At 40.6% G+C, this 20,273-nt stretch overlaps 1 protein-coding gene across 4 annotated transcripts in view; it reads right to left on the reverse strand.

Annotated features, from left to right (window-relative positions):
* IQSEC3 (IQ motif and Sec7 domain 3) overlaps positions 1-20,267 on the reverse strand; it is a 103,627-nt gene extending 83,360 nt beyond the window's left edge. For all 4 annotated transcript variants that reach the window (XM_026868401.1, XM_026868405.1, XM_026868404.1 and 1 more), the window contains exon 1: positions 20,036-20,267. The gene's annotated coding sequence lies outside the window, so the exon portion shown is untranslated. The remainder of the gene's footprint in view (positions 1-20,035) is intronic.
* Positions 20,268-20,273: the final 6 nt, after the last annotated feature.

Raw genomic sequence — 20,273 nt, forward strand, 5'->3', positions numbered from 1 at the left:
GTCAAAGTCCATTTGGTTAACATAAATCACAGGGGCTGTGGTCACATGCACCAGCTAATGGCCTGGTCTCAGCTGATTAACCTAACACCTGCATAACAGATTTTGTGGAAGAAATGTCAATTCTGATCACAGAGGACTGCTGCCTTCTGTCCCAGAAGCAGCTGTGTTTCAGTGGCAGGTAATGGTCAGTTTGAGTGCTCAGAAAGAGGAAGAGTTCAGTAAATGGAAATTAATATTCTTCTGGCTTGGAAATGAAGTACAGTATTCCTCAGGACAAGAAGGGAATTCCTTCAGCCATTATCTGATGGAACTGTTTCTAATTACATATCCTCTGAGCCCCTTAATTCACAAACTTTTTTTCTAACAGGAATAATGCTTCTGAAAAGCTTTGTTAAGGCTGTGTATAGAGGGAAAGAATTTCTTAACTGCTTCAACTAGTGCTTCAGTGCAGGGTATGAATGACAAGAAACCCTCTGATAAAGTTCATGCAACTATTGGAAACTAATTGAAACTTAATTGCACTGCTGTGTAAGAGCCCCTATGAAGTGCACACCAAAGCCTCTAGCAGACCACAGAACTGGGATCACAGAGCAGGAGAAGTGGAATCCATTGGAATGGTCATGGGCACCTTGAGAGCATTATTGGAATAGAATATAGCATGGATGTGTCAAAGGGATGCTCTGTGGATGACCTGTGGGGCTGGGCACTGCTGAAGGCCATGCACAGAGGCAAAGTACATGCCAGACTTTTCCTTAGGAAAATTAAATAGCAAAGAGACTAAGGGATGAGCTGAACTTTCCACATTACACTGATTCTGGAAATCTAACAGTGGCTAGCTGGAGTGGGTAAGATATTACAGGTTGGCAGGATATTTCTCAATATTCATTACTCAGCAGTTCAGTGTCACAGCCTTATATTTTCTTTCATGATCCTTAAAATGAAAAAGACAATTGTTTGGGTCCTTCCCTATCACCCTCTTCTCTATAACCCAGAGCTGAACTCTTAAACCTCTGAAAGTATGTCTGTAAATAGACTGACTCCTCAACTTTTAGAAGCTAAAACATAGCTGAGGCCAGGATGCACTAGAGATGCTAGCAAACAGAGAAGGAGTGATGGTGTTTTGAATTTCTATAGGGTTGGGTTTTTTCTCCTTTATATAGTACCCAAAGTTTCATGGTCTCTATGTAGACATGAAAGATGCAGGCCATCTTAGTCCAACTCAACAGGTTGGTCTTTTCATGTCCTAAAGTGCTCTGAAAAAAGTTCTGTGAGTGCCTAGAAATAGACACATTCCTTAATTGTGCACTGCTGAGGTGTTACAGTTGGGGAGGGCCAAGTTTGATTACATGTATTTAAGTCTGTGCCACTCTTTCATTTTTTTCTGGGATATTATAAACTAAATGCATTTGTCATATCCTTTCATGTCATTCCTCAGCCTACCATTATTTTCTGATCATCCCTCTCCAGTGGACAACATGGCTTACTTTCTAGGGCCACTGAGTCTGACTTAACCACACCTTACTCCTACAGTGAATAAGACTTTTGTAATATTCTTGATTTCCTTAGCTCTCTTTCTGTGACATTTTCTAGTTCTCAGGTTTTTTTCTTTTGTTCTTTTGCTAGAGGCTGCAAATTTGTTGTAAAGTGTTTTCCTGCCTGCAGTGCACAAAATAAAAGTACTGTGAATTTTTGTTACTAGATATCTACTGCATGGTTGCTTTTGTCTGCAAGGAACTAGAATCAGTGACTTTGTAACAGCTGTTTCTGAGAGCTTCAAGTGTTAGGATGAAATTAGGAGGTGCCTGAGAAAGGTTCCCCTTCCTCAGCCTTTCTCTTGCTTATAATGACTCAGACTGTGGCAGCCTCAGCATCTCAGAAAGATCAAGGGGATGGCACTTACATTTATTGTTTGATCTCAGACAAAATAAAAATCCTCTATCTTTCTGGTTATGTGATGTTTTTTACCAATGGGAGATTCATAGGAAGAAAAACCTGCAAGGAGCAAGACAAAGAAAGGCAAGGAACAGAGCATGATGGAAGTACAAGAGGTGAATGTGGACTGTTATCATAGGGTTTGGGCATCCCAATTCTGCCTTGGCAACTAATTAAGTTAGGGCTTTTACGTCAATCCAAGGAATGCTCCAGTGAAAGAGAAGATGAGGAACTGTTAATAATGGAAAGAGGTGGAGGATACAGGCAGGAAGAAATAAAAAAGGGGAATTGTACAACCTTATAGAACTGAAATTCAAATGCATCTGGAGGTCAGTCCTCAAAGACAAATCTGTAGGCTCTTCCACCGACGAGCTCCATATGAAATACAATAAGCTGTGAGGTAATTGTGAACCCCTGGCGTCAAGCAATACTAGCACATTTGAGAATAGGAAACTTGCCACATCACCCTTAGCTCTCTACAAAACAATGCTGGCATCTGAGAATAGACTGCTCAACATGCAACAGCATTAAGGCCATCTGGCCCAGGATGACCAAACACCATCTTGCAGAATGTGCTGAGGCTTTGTGACTCTTGGATGGTATGTGCCTCTGAAATGTAGCAGGTCTTATCAGTTGATAGCATCAGCTGCTATCTCATCTTCTCCTTCTAACTGTTTTGTTTTGTTTTGTTTAATTAACTCAGCCTTCTGAAGGAGAGGGCTATGCAGCAGTCACTCCCGTGTTAACTTACTTCATAAAAACAGTTGCTGTCAGGCAGTGGTGGGGTTGGAGTGATTACAAGATCCTTTATATAAATCACTCTCCTGAAACTCATTTGTCTTAACAAGTTCTTGTATCAAAGTTCTCTTTATTATCTCTCCTTGGGAAGGCTTGCAGTCTGTCTCAAGACCTCCAGTCTGTTAAAGGAGAAGGCAAAATGGAGACAACTGAGTAAGTATACTAAAAACTATGCATGTATTACAACAGACTGACTGTTGAATTCATGCGCCCCTGTAAATACTTTCCAGGGAAATGCAAGGCAAAATAAAGTGGTTTGTTTCTTTGCATTTATAAAGGCTGCCTTCATATGACATTGTATTTTTAATTTCATACTCATTCGAGTGTTTAGAAAATAAAATTCTGTTGGGTCTAAAATAGGAAAGTTAAAAGAAAACATGTTTCTCGATGCATCTTTGTCTCACTCACGATAGAACCAGGGTGGGCATGAACTCTGCTATATGCAGCAATGCACAGAACAGCTGCTATGGCACTGGGACCCATGCCATGTCCATTACTATGGCCAATTGTTCTCTTACAGACAACAACCACTGCTGAGTACAGCACTACGCTTCATCTTGTTTGCTTATTCACGATATTTTTTTTAGTTAGAAATGCAGTCTGTATTTCTACCAAGGCCTTCCCTATTAACTGTTCAATCCAGTTACTGAAAGTTTAATTAAATCTGCATCTGTTGCCTGCGGGCCCATTAGAACTCCAAAGGCCTCTGCTCTCTCCTCATTTATGTCTGCTCATGGCTGTGGACTTCCACTGGATGGGTTTCATTGCCTTCGATGGTTATTCTCCATTTGTGTCATGGTAAACAAACAGAAAGTATACACTAAGCACCTAGAAGACATTGGGAACAGACAAAATATGTGAGTAATTTTCTTGTTTAGATCTATAGTTCATTCTGTAGAATATCTGTTTCAGAGGCAGGTTTGAATGCTGTTTGAGAGATTGCTTGATCTATCTTTTCTTGAAAACCTGTTCTTACATAATTAATAATTAAAATATTAAAAGCCTGATTGAGAATATTGGTTTGGATTCTTCATTGTCAAATCCCCAAACAACCAATAAACAGAAATCCAGTGCTATGAAAATTCAGCAAGTCTTTCTACCCAGAAGACTTTCAGCTATGTATGGAATTGTTATGCTCTCTCCACCATCATAATTATGGTTTGGTGAGCAATGTGGGGCATCACAAGTTCTTAGGGGTACACAGACTGAGAGTGCAACATGCAGCTACAAAAAAGGGTGCAAGCATTTCCACTTGCTTGCCAGCATTATGCCATTAAACCAGCATTCCTGTCTTGCAAAGCAGGCCAGAAATATCCTCAGTGGATGGATTTGCTATTATTAACTAGAATACCTATTAGCAAATGAGGTGATTTCTGGCTTGGTGCTAGTGGAAATCACAAGGCTGTAAGGACAAAAGAACAGCCTGAACTGTTCAGTGAAAAGGAGTTCTCTGAGAAACAGAACTTTACAAAGAATGAGGAAAGGGGTCAGTAGCAAGTAATCAACCCACACTTGCACTCATCATCATGATGGGCAGGATAAAATTGAGATGTCACTTTTCCAGGTTCATATCAAGTTCTCTTTTATCTAAGTTCATAAATATGAAGCTAAAGGCCCTTTCCTGCTGCATTTGAGGAACTTTTTTTTCTTCATAATTTATATGAATATCAGTGCTTGGGCAAGTGAAAGATTAATGGCAACTGCTTGGTGCCAAGCAGAGCACAAGCAGGCTTCCTTGGGGCAGCTCTGCAGTTTCTCCTCACCTGCAGCACCTCCATTAGCTGAGTCCTGAGCACCCATGCAGCTGCCAGTACACCCAAACCCTACTAGCCCAGACCAATTCATCCACATAGCTCTACTGCTGATGCAGAAAGCTGCCTGTGTTAATTGCTTGTTATTCCAGTGTAGATTTTCCATGCAGTTCTACTAATGCATTAGAATCCTGTCTTACTCTTTCCCATGCTGTTACAGTCTTGCGCCTTCCTTCACCTGTCTCCCCACAGGCAGCATGTGCTAGTCCTTCGCACAACACTCAAGTCTTTGCCTGAGTCCTGCAGCATCAGTTCTTCTAGTTCTCCATGTCTCTTCTTAAAAATGCAGACCTCTTGCATTCATCTTAATTCTGTCCAGCAATTCCTACCTCACAAATGCAGTTCTGGACTTACACAGCAGCTCCACTGAGCAAACTTGGGTTTGCCACCTGGGGAAGTGTAGACAAATGTCACTAAGCTCACTCTAGTTTAAGGCATATGCATGGTAGCCTACTGGCATGGACTACTTGCCATCAGAGATCTCCCCTATTAGTAGAGGGTAATGGTAGTAAACAAAATGCACTGTTTCAGTTCAAATAGGAGCATCCCCTGTTATGGTGTTAGTATCAATAATTACATCTCTAAAGTTTCTGTCAAAATAAAGCTGTGGCTGCTGCTGATCTTACAGCACCTGTCACACTGTCAGCTACAACAGCTCAGAAATGGAGTGGCAAGAAAAGTCAACCCATCTTTTAGCTCCATGAACTGTGGTCTGACAGTTGATACTGAGGAAGGCTACACTTGATTTTAGAAGTATATGTACCTGTGGCTCTTTGTTTCAGTGTATAGCAGGAACTGGGTAACAGGTGAATAGTCAGCATTTTACTTGCCTCCGTCAGCATTCTGTTTGCTGCCTGAGCATTCCCACCTGTGTTTTTTTGCACACTGTCAGAAATTTCCCAAGCTCAACTTCCTTTTCCTTAGAAGGCTCTACTTAGTGCTTTCCTTCTTGCAGTATGACTTCTTTGTTGCTTACTCAGTTTCTTCTAAGATATCTCTAGAGCCTTCTTAATCCCTGGTTCAGAATGTGGTCACTTACTCTTTGAAGTACAAAGCACAGGTCAAAAGAGCTGATTTTTTTTCTGTAGTCATCAACATAGCACTAAACAAAACAATTAAATTTAAAGGGTTTTTTTTTTAAAAAAAACATTGGGCAAATCTTCCCTTCCATCTTTTCTTATTTATGATTTTGTTAACTCAATGGTTTCCTGAAGCCCATATAAGTCACCAGTTATAAAAAATGGATATAGGTGACATAAAACACATCTCAGACTGTTCACCCAGACAATTGTGAGTGAATATATATGTGTAAATACTGTTGAAACCCTCATTCCTTCAGCCTTCACTTCTCTGCACAGACATGTATATCTAGAGAGAAAGACAGACATATTCTCATGGGGATACAGGTATATCATTCACATGTCACTTCACCCTACCCATTCACTGTTCAGTACATGCAGACATGCCATGCTCCTCATCCCCTCAACAGCCATCTGGGAATCCAGCAACAGAAGCCTTCATCACAGCCTTATTCTGAGTGCTGTATTCATATGCTGCCATTGTGGTGTAGCTGCCACCTACACTACTCCTGCAGCAGAGCTGTAGAAAGGAGGTTTGGAGGGAAAGAGAGTGTGTAACTGCAAGTGAGAAAGAGGAACAAGGGCAAGCTAGGTAAGGATAAACAGGAGATGCTGTCTGGAAGGAGACAAGTTTGGAGAGGGGCTTCAAGATCTTTTCCTGAAGGCCAGTTTCAATTTTGCTCATATCTTTGAAATGCTACTGTACTATCAGGAGCCACTCAGGTCCTAATTTTTTTCATGACTTTAATAAAAGGAGTAGTAATAGAGAAGTGTCACTAAATCGGTTATATTTTAGCTATTTTTGTGACATATCTCCAACTAGTGCCATACTGGATCTTAAGGGAACAGTTACTAATTGTGCCTCTGGTTAGTGTTCATCTCAGGGATTCAAAGCAGCAGCAAATAAAACCAGAATGGAGAAATGAAAAACAGAGCTGGAAGATAAAGATGAGAGAGGTCCTGATCCTCTGAGGTGCTGAGTCCTTTCAAATTGAGGAAATCTGTATACTCCTATAGTACAAGCTTCAAAGAAAAAGTAACCAATGTAAATAGTTCATTTCTGGTAAGAGAAAGAAATTCCAGAAACGTCCAAGGCACATTCATATCCTGAAGCCATTTTTGCCCTTCTTCCAGATCTCCCTTGCCATCTCTGTCATTACCAAATGCAGCCTAGGTCTATACTGAATGCACCCCTTAACTGTGGGCAACATATTTAAGTTGTATAAGAATTCCCAGAGCATGCCCCCCTCTCACAGATGCATAGGAGTGTGTCAAACAGCATCCTTTGGGGTTGTAAAACACCGGGGCCTGCCCCAATGCTGAATGAAAAATCAGGCAGGATGGAGGATCCCTATCAAAGTGATGTCCCCAGGTAACAGTTAATCAGACCTGAAGTAATAAAACACTGTTACCATCAAGCCCTGTACCACAAACAGGAGGGATGTCGGAATGCAAATACTCTTTATTACTGGAAATTAAAATCTCAGTCCAAAATACATTAAGCCACATGTATCAGTCATGCAAGAGTTCTCCTTGGATGAGGCAGGAAAAATCTGGCAGAGCAAGACTTTGCAACTGTCTGCATGACTTGGTGATTGCATGTACTGCCCTGATTGTGTCAGGGGAGGAGGGGATGGAGGCAGCAGACCCCAATATGGCTCTGTATTTAACAGGAGGACAGGGAGAGGGAAAATATATCTGTGGCAAGAAGAAAACACATCTTGCTAGGCAGTGGTTTTTGGAGAAGGTACTATGTCAACTTATTCACATGCACAGATGTGATAATTATTTTCCGCTTTCCTAGCTCACATGCAGTGCCTGCCTCTGTGGGAGGCTTTTCCTTTTGCTCCCACAAGAGGAATATTTTTAGTGTCTTCCATGTGCTTGCTGAGCTTTCTCCCATCAAACCAGACTGAAACAGCAGAGATTACAGGCTCTTAACCTACCTTCTCTCACTACCCCTGTTGCAGTTATGTGCAACACATAACTGGTTCATTGCTGCAAGAAAAAAAAAACACACTCCAGCATGCATGTGTGGTTTCTTGACTTCTTGACTTTAACACACCTACATCACTTTTTTACTTCAACACATTTTCTTGCTGGACTAGCTGCTTTTGTAAACCTTGCTGGACTTGCATGCAATACACATTCACAGTTCTGCCAACCTGAAACCATGTGTTTCAATTCCTCCTGAAATTCAATATTCAATTTTATCTCCAGCCTCTACTGCTTATTCTTTCTAGTGTACATAACTGGCACCAATCATGAATAGCTGTTAAGGATTTTTGGTCAAGTTATAGATCTTTAATGGGCCAAACTTCTTCTTGATATCATAGAATAGCTTGGGTTGGAAGAGACCTTAAAAATCATCTAGTTCCAATCCCTCTGCCATGGGCAGGGATATTAGACCAGCTTGCCCAAAGTCCCGTCCAACCTGGCCTTGAACACTGCCAGGGAGGGGGCATCCACAACTTCTCTGGGCAACCTGTTCCAGAGCCTCACTACCCTCACAGTGAAGAACTTCTTCCTTACATCTAAGCTGAATCCACCCTCTTTCAATTTAAAGCCATTACTCCTTTTCCTATCACTTCACATCCTTGCAAAAAGACCCTCTCCATCTTTCTGGTAGTTCCCTTTTATGTACTGGAAGGCTGTTATAAGGTCTCCCTGGAGCCTTCTCTTCTCCAGGATGAACAACCCCAACTCCCTCAGCCTGTCTTCATAGGACAGGTGCTCCAGCCCTCTGATCATCTTCGTCATATCCAGCTGTTTAGGGAGTGAATAAGAAATCAGAATTTAGAGAGATGTTATTTGTGCCATAAAAGTGACCTCATAACATTTAACTCTTCTTGTCCTATTTGTCTCCTCTTTTCAAGGTACTATAGCCTACTTGACAGATCAGAGCCTTAGGACACAGGTTTTACTCTCAGCTTTGACTAGCTGGGTGAACACAAGCAAAATGTTTTCTATGTCTTCATCACCTTCTGTAAAATGAGGACTACCTCTGTAAGCACTGAAGGATCTACTGATAGACTAATGCAGAAGAGACATTATCATTATTATCACCTACTTTTGCATGTTGTTTCTTTTATTCATCCTGTAGCAAGATCTTGCCATGGTTAGAGGTGTACTAGAGTAATACCTTACATACTTGTTACTTGCTGCTTTTTTAGATATTGGTAGGGACATACTCTATCAATATTTCACCTGTGAATAACTGCATTACTTCTGAAAGCACTTCAGAAAAAGTAACATTACTTATATATGTGCTCATCTCTGAAATACAGGTGTTTCTGGTGTTAGAGAGTTGGCCATAGCAGCCTGCAAAGAAGCACTGTAAAAAATTGCAGCAGAAGAATGGCCCTGATCCTTACACTTTATAAGTCATATTATCATCTGTGCTTGAGGCAGTGGGATGTAAACTGCTCCGTGAGGATTTGCTAGCATCTCAAACCCATGTCACACAAAAGAAAACAACTTCATACAAGGAAGACAATGAGGAATGGGGCCTGTTGTCAAAACAGTGAGAGGAACCTGATGACAAACTTACACCAGCATGTGAACAGGGATAACATCTTTGCTATGTGTGTGTGTGTATCCTGTGAAGTTACACAGAAGATCAAGGTCCCCAGCATCTAATCTGAAGAAAGAGGTGCTAATGCCAGGCGAAGATATACTGAAGATGCTGATATCTGCAGACATACTTCACTGTCCTCTCCCAGCACTCTTGAAGATTTCTCAGACACTGCCTGACCATCTTAAACTGCATTGTTTAATGAGATCTGATAAACCTCCCATCCTGCAGTAATAAGAACTAGTCACATACACTCTGGGCATACAGTAGTGGGCTTCTTCCTTAAACCCAGGAGTTGCCTACTGGCTTCAACCAGTCAGTATTTGTTAAGGATAATGTTCAGCGTGTGCTGTTTATTATTAATTTCTCCTGAGTAAGAGGCTTCATAAAAACAGAACATAAACCCCTGTCATTCTTTCCCTCCCCCCAGCTAAGCCGAAGCCTCACTACAGTTGCACACATAAATGAACCAGGCATTCAAAAACTTCACAGCCTCTGCAAGATAAGATTATGGGGCTCCTGGCCCTCCTGCATTCTATAGCTTCCACTGGACTCTTTCCCCTTCCCTTTGTAACTTCTCCCCACTGCTGTTCACAGAAATATGATATACCTTATGACTTCTGCAGAGACTTTGGAGAGCATGCAGGTGCATCCACGGCTGGAATGCAGTCCTGAGGCCACGCTCCAGTCAAGCTTTCAGGCTTGGAATTTGAAGAGTAGGCTAATATAGACTTAAAACAAGCCTGAAGGTTGCTCTTAGCAGAGAGTAGAGACATACTGTAGATGTCTCTCATCCTCTTCTTCCCCTCTTTCCCTGTCACCAATATTTCCTTTCTTCTGCCAACTTGTAAAATAACCTGCAGAAAGCAAATGGAGTTTGGCAGAAGTCTGATCACTCTCTTAAAAACAAGTAGATTCTTTCTTCCACCTTTGAGAGGTTAAATATCCGTAAATGTCTGAGACTGAAACTCTTTGTCTACACTTTTTATCCATCAAGGATACAATCTGGTATTCCAAATCTGCATGGCTGTGTAAGAGCCATGGTAAATGAGGTGATAAAGGTGGTATAATAGTTCCAGTCAGAGCATGTCTGGTGAAATCAATATTTATGTATTCAACTTGACAAAGATGAGAAACTCTCTTCTTTTTTGGCAGAAACAAGGGACCAGCAGTAGATGTTGCTGCAGCTAACATAGAGATCAGTATTTTCCCAAATGAATAATAAAGAATTCTTGGGGGAAGCATTATAGCAGTTGTCTGTGCCATCCCAAATGATTGCCATGGCAAGTTTGCACAGAATCTAATAGGCTAATAGCTAACTCAAACTATCTAGCTCCAGTGGTAGGACAGAAGTGAGTTCAAGAAGATCCATAACATCAGAAGTTGTGCATATTTTACGTCTCTTCAAATTTGAAGCAACTTAGTTAAATGAGTTCAGTCACTCAGATTTATAGTTAAGTGGTAACAGAATCTGGCTCTTAGACTTAAATATATTGTAAAGTAGTGCAAATTACTGATCAGAGCTGTGCAGTCTACCTACATCAGGAGTTTGACTGGATATAGATTCATTGGCACAAAACATCACAGAAGAAAACTACCTGAAGAGAGTTCTTTGGCCAGAGAACCAGGGAATGCTCAGAGAAATGGGAGGAGATTCCTCAGGTTCTTTGCTAGTTCAGATGAAGGTTAGTGGTCCAGTGGCTATCAGCATGGGCCCTCAGGACAAATCCAGATTATTCAGTTACTATGGTGAAGGGGGTCATGTGAGTACCTAGGCAGACACAGGCAATTTACTGGTGTCCTACTGGGAGTGGATTTGCAAATTAAAAACCAGCAAATGAAACACAAGGACATTTTCGAGACTTCTGAACTGACTGCAGAGCTGAAACTTTTCCTGGAACAGCCCAACATAGGCAGAAACAGTATTCCTCACAGAGGGGCAAAAGCAAGGAGAGAGAGAGGTCTGAGCTGAAGTAGAAAGAAAGGTAACAATCACTACAAATCTGGAGAGGTACCCTCTCTTTTGGAAAATGCTATCATATATAAAATCTATTAAGAACTTCAGGGACAAATCCACTTTGCTCCAGAAGGCAGATCCGAGGATGTTCCATGGAGGCAGTGTCCACCCTGGCACAGCAACACCAAGATGCTGGATGCTGAGGCTGAAGGAGGTGCTGTCAGAGCAACTCTCCCACTGGAGCAGGATAGTATGAACCACTTTAGAGGACTGCCTGGAAATCGACATCAGAGACAAACAGATTGACAGCAAGGTCCTGAATTTTAATAGAAGGTCAGAATTTGAAGAAATATCCAAAGTACAGCAAAAACTGAAGAAAATCCAAAACCTCTTTAAGATCTATGATAATTTCAGTGTCCATTTTCTGCTACTCTTCAGAATGACATAGATGCTTTAGTGTGTTTCAGCAAATATCAATTAACTTCTCTAGTAGTAACTGTCCCAGCAGCAGCCCATGCCCATGCAAATGTTGGCAGGTGGATTAAGATGATCCAACAACTTCATACGCAAAGCCAGGAGGAGCAACACACTCTATTTGCCAGTGATAAACCTTCACCTAGGTGCTCCCTGAATTCCTACAGTAATTTCCCAATTCTTTATAACTGTAATATTCCAAGATTTTTAAGATGCTATTACACATAGAATACCAGTTCCAAGAAAGATTTGGAGTGGACTGTTCAGCCATTTTGATGTACTGGTGAGCTAATTAAAAAAGAATATCTAGGACTTGGTCTTTACTGCCTAGGTTCCTAAGCAAAATATGTTTTCTGTGACCATATAATCTCTTCCTTTTTCCTTCTATGAACATGTGCGTCTCTCTTCTTCTACATGGGTGTGCATGTCTATGTTGGTTCCTACTTTGTAACTGCAGATCCCACTGTGATTTTCAACCAAGTTTGAGTGAATGACAGTGATCTCAGAGATACTAAACTCTTATGAGTTCCATGAAAATAGCTGTTGGTGTGTAAAAGAGAGAACTTTGGAGGTTTTCCACTAAGGGAAAGGCTGCCGAATGAACTGAAGCCATTACTCCACACAGAAGTCTCCATGTTGCAGAGATGTTATAAAAGTCTCAACACCGGAGCAGCTTACATCAGAACTCATATCTTGTTAGGCATCCAAAAATGTAACCATGACACAAATCTTCTGGAAGCCAAACTTCATTAGCTCGGCAGCTCACAGATCCCCTTGTTTACAGCTAGAAGGGGGCAGGAAGGATAAGGTTTGCCATTTTAAATTTCTTATTCAAAATCACTTTAATTTCACCAAAATGTCCCCTCTTAGATGTCACTCGTTATGGAAAATATTGATCTCCTTCTATCCCCCTCAGAAAGTGCAACTTCAGAGCACATGAAAATAACAGCTGATCAATGAGCATAATCTTAGCAAAGCAATAAAAATAATACCTGTGTGAGAAGCATACTGAGGGTACATGCACAGGGTAGAGAAAAGAAAAAACATTACCAAACAGAGCAAATACATCTTTATAACCCTGCAGCAACATAACTCCTACCACCTTATATTAAAATACCATGAGAAAACATTACAAACCTATTATATGAAGAATCAGAATGTTGCTTAATGGTTTTCTCATTGTCTACTGATATTTTTGTGATGAGTTGCTATCCATTGCTATTGTCAACACACTTTTAAACTAGTGGATGTATGTGTATTTGTGTGTGAGGACAGATACACAAAATCTGGTACAGATCCTCAGGTGATGTAAATTGTCATGGCTGTATTGACATCAGTAAAGACACACTGATTTCCTCCAGATGATTTGCTTTTCTTTGTGTAAAAAGCACAGAAACTAGGTGCTGCTTCAACTTTGTTCACTGTAGACAAATGCTCATGCAAATACATTCTCTCTTCCATGTGTCAATACACATGTTGCATTGCAGTACACATTGCAAGTAATGATGGGAGCTTTAATGCTGCTTCCTATGCTGAAATTTATAGAAAGGATCATTCCTGATCTATCTGCCCACTCTTATCTGTAACAATAGATCACCAACTGCTTTGCTACAGATCTTAAAATACACAGACATGCAAGGGACTGTCCAGCATCACAAGTCTGTTAAAAATAAATTTAGGAGAAATTAAATTTTGATCTTAAGATTGTTAGTCCAATGCTCTAACTAAGAGATCTTAAACAGAGCCATTGGGCAGAACAAATCCAATAGTCAAGACTCATTTTCTCACCTAAGGCTTAGCTAAATGAAATTACAAACTCCAGAATTGATGAATACAAGAACATTACTAGTTTGTTTCAAGAGATATCTCTTCAAAGGAAAAAAATGTAAATATAATTTAAAAAAAAAAATGAAAAAGAGAAAAGGAAAGGCAGAATGGTCATATTTCAGGCCCTGTCTTCCTGAATTACTCTTTTCTTGTTTTCTTATTGACTCTTATATGGTTATATGTTTCCATGGAATATGGACAAAGTAGCAATCACAGGCTACAGGTATTTTTATAACAAATGATATATTTTCCATCTGTTAAACAGATTAATATTTCTGGCTTTCTATAATGTTTTCCTAAGGGAGGAACAAAAAAAGGTTTCATAACTGAGAATGGAAAAAAGAGAAATAAACCACTGCTGAACTAAGAAAGAAAGGAGAAAACAAGCAACCTAACAATGCGTTTATAGGGTAAATAGTAGGAAAGCAGATTAATAAACCCTATGTATAGAAAGATTAAGGTAGAGAGACTTCTTTTTTACTGTTTCTACTTGGATTCCAAGACAGAAGGGAAAAAAAACCCAAACAACTAGGAAATTTCTACAATCTAATACACCTGTTTGTCTAGAGGTATTTTTGCTTGTAGAAGTGTACTTCATTTTATCACATGAACACTTCTTTTAAATGAGTAGGTAGAAGCCATAATTAATAGAAGACCAGACAGGCTCTGGTCTGGCACAGTCTAAGGACTAGAAGAGTACACCAGGGCTAGATTTGTCTGTCTTACTCTGACTAAAAGTGCAAATAATTTCAAGTATGGTGTAGGTGGGAATATGTACAGTCTGTGCTTGATGTAAGTAGCCACTTGCTGCATGCATAAACTGTATGAACCATGTCTAAATTGTAGATTCCTGTGTGTGCAGCATTTTATGAAGGACATGGAAGTATCAGCTGCTTGTTGCAATCTCAGAATGATGGGTGTTCTTCCACACTGCACATGCTGCAAAGAATGGGACAGCCAGCCCAAGAGTCACCTGGCACCGAGTCCCCAGCAGGAATTTTCAAGGGTGTTGTTAATACTTACTCATTTGGGACATATTTCCTTTCTTCCAAACAGCCATGCATGAATTCTTTTGAACGCTAACGGTGTTGCCATGTGAGCACATTGCTTCTAAAGTCTTATTATAAAGCCTTACTTTGGATCTCCCTGGTAAGTGACACTATATGAGCCATTACAAAGCATATGGAAGAAAGGTACCCTTGCCACCAGAGAAGAGCAGCCTGGATGCAACAGAACATATAGCTGAGTGACATAACATCACCATCTCATCAGAAAAACAAAATAATACATTTTAATTCCTCCTCATTTAAGCATTAAAAAAAGTCACCTTCTTTGCAGTTGCTTTTAGCCCTTGGCTTCTCTAGTTAAAAGATTAGGATGAGTCTTTGTTACTCCAGGTACTGCTCTAACTGGGCTTGAGACACAGATACATAGGTAGTATCTGTCTAAGGCACAGCTAGGCAGTATTTCACACAAATTCCTTCCTTGTTACTGCTTCCTGATGTTTCCATACTGTCAGTGAGATTTCCCACAATAGTATTTTCAGACTTGACACTGTGTTGCTTTGGCCAGGACTTTATACAGCATCATATTGAGGTGCTATCCCTGTGGGTGAAATTCCTCATGCCATCTTTACTCAGCAATTTTATACCTAGGACTTCATCCTGAACCCTTCCTAAGCTGAGACCTTTTTCTTCTCTCACTTCATCTGTTACTTCTTAAATATTGTTGTGAATCATCAATTCCATATCCCTCTACCTGGGATTTTACAGACCCTGATGTAGACACGATGCAGGTGTGTTCATGTCACAGAGTATGTCTTAGGCTGATTACAATGTGAATGGAACCAATATGATATATTTTTAAATGGGACATAGTCACAGAGTCTACTTTCTTTTTTCCTCTCATTATGCTCATTGCTTCAAAATCATCTAAGCAGGACTTTAGCATTTGTGTAGCTATGCCAGTACAGACCTCTGTCATTTGAAACCAGCTTACAGCACTCTACTCCAAATAACATTTGATGCTGGAATGGTAATTGCTAGCAGGGATTTGCAAAACCCGGGGCAGCACCAATGCAACTATTTCTGTGAAAGCTCAAGAGAGTTAAACCCTGAAACAAGCTGGGGGAAATCTTAAAGAATGAAAGCAGAGGGAAAATGTAGCATTCCTTGTATGCCCAGAGTGAAAGGAATGGGTATCTGGGGTACACAAGCCACTCAAGAGTTGTTCTGGTCTTCTTTTTTTTTTTCCTTTTTGTGCTGGTGCAATGCGCAAATATAGCAAAATATGTTAATAGTAAGCCATAATATTTACAGTTATTGTTAGTATCCATTGAAATCAGTGGGATTTTGTCTAATGCCTTTACCCTGGAGATAATCCATAGAATAGAACATTAATGCATAGTTAAAAAGAATAATTATGGAAAACAGCACCTTTGCATATGCAATAATTTCATTTTAAATTTACATAATTAGGCTTTTGAAATTAAACAAAAACATAGCAAACATTCTCAGACCACAACAGCAACTAAGTGACTTTAACACTGACTTTTAAAACTTGCCTCTTTAAGATAAAAAATACCATCCTAAACCAAAATAAAACAAAACAGTTTTCAGTCCAGTGTAAATCCAAATGAGCTTTAACATCTCTGGAAAAATGTGATTTTAGATAATTTCTTCCATGAGTTCTCAGAGTTTGTTTTGCATGAGGAGGTATCTTGTAGAGCAAACACAGGCTAATAATTTAAAGGCAGTACTTACATTCTTTATGTCATGCTAGACAAACACTGTTTCTGTGCCTTGTTTTCACTGTTGATGAAACGGTTAAAAGATTTTAATGCCACTTTAATGCAGAATGCTTGTAAATTGCACCCATGACTTTTGAGGGAAGGAACTATAATGGATTACTAGCTATGATTCTAACTGTATTTATCCAAGTGAGTTTTCCAGCTAATGCATGGGCTCAAAATCTGAAGTCCTTCTATAGGCAGATCTCCTACTGAGAGTTTAACTGACAAAAAGCTAGCAGGATTTGAGCCATTTCGACTTAATTTCCTAATTCAACCCTGTGGCATTTCCCTGATACTCAATGAAGGGGACTGGGGACTGGCAAAGACGTAGTATTCTGATAAAGAAGGGAAGGAAAATTTATACTCACAGGATTTGATGATACTTTGGGATGGTCCCTTAAGACAAGAGGCTGCCTAGTAAGGGTGATCTAAGCTATGCTAATTTGGCAACCTGTATTTTTGAAGCAAAACATTCCATGACGAATGACCTTATTTTTTTGTTTTTAAAGCTGTGAGGCGCTTATGCAATAGACTCCTAAGGTAGAAAGAGACAGATGCCACAGAATAATAATCAGCCTAATTCTTGCTGAGAATCTCTGCAAAAATCTTTCTTCATGTCTTTCTTTTCATAGGTATGATCAGTACTACATTTCTCACACAATGACATGCAGCAATAATCAGTAGTCCTCTGCATAACTCAGGAATACTTCCTTTTCTAGAGAGGGGCTTGGTTTTGTTCCCTTTTAAAATGTAGGCTTTTTTTTAAAAAAAAAAAAAAAAAAAGACTTTAGAAAAAGCAAACTTACCAGTTTTTTTAAAAAGTGAACAATGAAAACAAGACTGAACTTTTCTTTAAAAGAACAGAGATGCTTCAGTTATTTTTAATTCCGATCACCTTACAGAAGACTGCCCCAGCTCACATGAATAGTCACAAATGTTCAAAAGCTTAGGTCTTCACTTCTATCCAGGGCTTGAGGTGAGCTGGGCTGCAAAAAACCCTCAATCTTGATTCAAAATGGGTAAAATCCCAGGGCTGTGTCTGAGGTCAGAAGGGCCAGCACAAGTAAACTTAAACATGCTGCCAGAACATCCTGTTTTGTGAGAGGCAGAGGAAATTCCATTACTGGGCAGTAACAGCTGGGCACTACCTGGGTGCTGCTTTAACCCTTGCTTTCAGCCACTACATCCTAACATGCTAAAATACCCTTTATGTTCTGTCTATTTTGGCCATTTTCTGTAGTGGCCATTTTCTGTAGTGAACAGTCAGCTCCTATGCTCTTGGCTAAGAGAAAAAAAATTAGATAACACTGAATCTCAGGATTTATAATAGAGGGAAAAACATGTTTAGATGTGGGGAGGAAGGAAAACAGTGCAGATACCTAGTCTGTGTAGGTATCAAAGTGTATGTTCCCTGCTGTCACTCATAAGCAAAAATATAAGTCTTAGGTTGGCAAGCTGGATCATAAGGGATATTGGGCATGCTGTCAATAGGTGCTGAAAGATTCCCCATCCTCTATACAAGTTGCCTTTAAGTTAGATTTTGCAGTCTCTTTGATTTCATTCTAACAGTCAGAGATGAGAGAGGATGAAACACAGTATATACAATCAGTGGCAAAAAAAAAAAAATAAAAAATTAACCTGCAGGAGTGAGAAATGTAGACTGTTTTGTATCTCATATACTTCCTTTTCTATACAAAGATTTTAGTTTGCCTAAGCTATAGAAGGAAACAGAAGCAGTCTATTTTAATCTTCCTGAGTGAAGAACGCTGCAGGGATTGCTCTGTTATCCCCAGCAGCAGCCCTGACTTTCCACAGAAAGGCTCCATCCATCCATCCATCTGAAACATAAAGATTATTGTATGATATACCAGTGATCAGCTGTGCTCTTAATGCACTTTCTCTTTGTGCAATTTTGGTAGGAAGAAAAAAAATCTACAATTCTTCCCCCAGTCCAACCCCACTGCTAAAAAATCTCAGATAAGAAGGAGGTATTTAGACTTATGCATAGAAATTGATTCTTCAATCTGTGGAATGACGTATGTTAGAAACTCTGTTCAGAAGAAAGGAAAGCCCTTGCCGATACAATGTTTCTAACAGAGCCTTCACTGCAGGGATTCACTACTGAAAAAACAATGAGGTTGATGATGCATTTTTATACGGGTTTCTTACTGTTTTGACTTGACTTAAACTATGTTATTCTGGATTTACACCAATTGGCATGAGTTCAGGATCTGGCCCTACGTCTTTTTAAAACTCCATCTATTGCATGATGAATAAGGCCCAGATCCTGCAAGTGCTTACCACCTGTATTAATACTCTGAGTAGCCCACTCACTTCCTTTAAGTTGTGATTGCAAAATTTGAGTCTTATAGTGCAGCATTTTATGGATCTGTCTTTTCAGATTCAAGCATGCTCTGACTGTATATATTCCGTTAATAGTATTTCTTTCAATAGTAATTTCTCCACTGATTTTCATAGAATCACATGATAGATACTTAGCTGTTATGAAGTGGCGTAACTCTACTTACACCAGCTGAAAATCCAGCTCCATGTTGTAGCTACGCTTGTGTATTCAAAACAAACATGAGAGAGAAGGGGCCCTTTTATTTAAACTGTCAAAAGAGACAAGGAAGACGTTTTGGGCTATACAGTGTACTGCATATTTCATTTGTTTTGACATTACTAAAACCAAAACAATTGAGTTTGTTCTAGGAAAGAAATTCTGATATAGTTTTACTACTTATATTAGCTTTTTTCTTACATAAAAGAAACCACATCAGAAACTATGCTCCTTCTCTTCCTAACTTCACTAACTCTAGCTTTCAACCAGAAAACATTGACCTGCTTTCAAAGTGCCTAAACAAAGGACAATGCAATACTGAGTGCAGTTGTAATTACCAGCTGGTGAACTGATGGCATGTACTGGATACGTAATCCAAGAAAATGTGACTCTTCAGTAGCAGCCTTTTCCACCACGTATAGTGCTGGAATGCTCATCCTTGTTTACTATACATGCATGCACATAGACCATTATCAGTATTCAGTATTAGTAGTCATGCTTTCTTCACTGAAGAGGAAAGACCAGCAAAAATATTTTGTCCTTTGGAAAAGCTGGATCAGTGTCAGGTGCCACTCACCAAAGGAAAAAAAAAAAAAAGGCAACCCACACACAAGTGTGATAGGCATCCTAAATGTCAAACATATGTACAGCATCTGTATCTCTATGAAGATATAGACATCATGTGCAATATAATGCATACCCCAGACCCCTTACATCAGTGAGGGCAGGAAAATCCCAGTTTATTCCAGAGATGATGTGGGTTTTTTTCTGACAGATACCAGCGACTTAAGGCAAACAGAAGCTTGCCACAACGCTGCTGTCCTTTTGCAAAGCTTCTCTCTGCCTGGGCTAAACCACACTCATCTTTGATCAAAGACTTATTTATTTATGACAGCCAACGAGGGTACGAAGCTGTGCGTGAGTACCGCGGGCAAGCAGCCCGGGTGGTTCACGCGGGCCACGGACACTTGTACATGAAAATAAAAGCGGTGAACTAGAAGGCAAATGCCTCTTGGAAGCAGCATCCTGGCTCCTCTTCGCACTCTGCCTGCGCTCCCCGACAAGGCTTCGAGGGAGGGATTCCCCACCCACCCACACACTGACTCTTTCCGTGCAAGGCTGCAGGGGGGTATAACCCAGTTCCCTCTTGGATCTGGGCCCGGAAAGAGCCCGTTACACTCCTGCTCCCCCACCGCTACCCCTGCGCCCCCGCTTTCCCCCTTCTCACTTACTCCGGTCTCCTGCTCAGGACGCCTTTGCCGATGGCCTGGTGGGTCTTGTGCTGGAGTAGGGCGGCGCAGCAGCCCTTCTCCCTGCCGTCCTTCTCCGCGGGGTGCTGATGGGTCTGGAGAGCGGGGTGCTGGTGGCCGGGAGCCCGGCCGCTGCCGCCGGGGCCCGCCGGTGCCTGCTTGCCCGGCGGCGGCGGCGGCGGCGGCTGCGGCGGCGGCTGCGCCGGGAGCTGTTGGTGGT

The sequence above is a fragment of the Athene cunicularia genome (assembly GCF_003259725.1).
Source record: "Athene cunicularia isolate RWA chromosome 1 unlocalized genomic scaffold, athCun1 chr1_part2, whole genome shotgun sequence".
Taxonomy (NCBI): domain Eukaryota; kingdom Metazoa; phylum Chordata; class Aves; order Strigiformes; family Strigidae; genus Athene; species Athene cunicularia.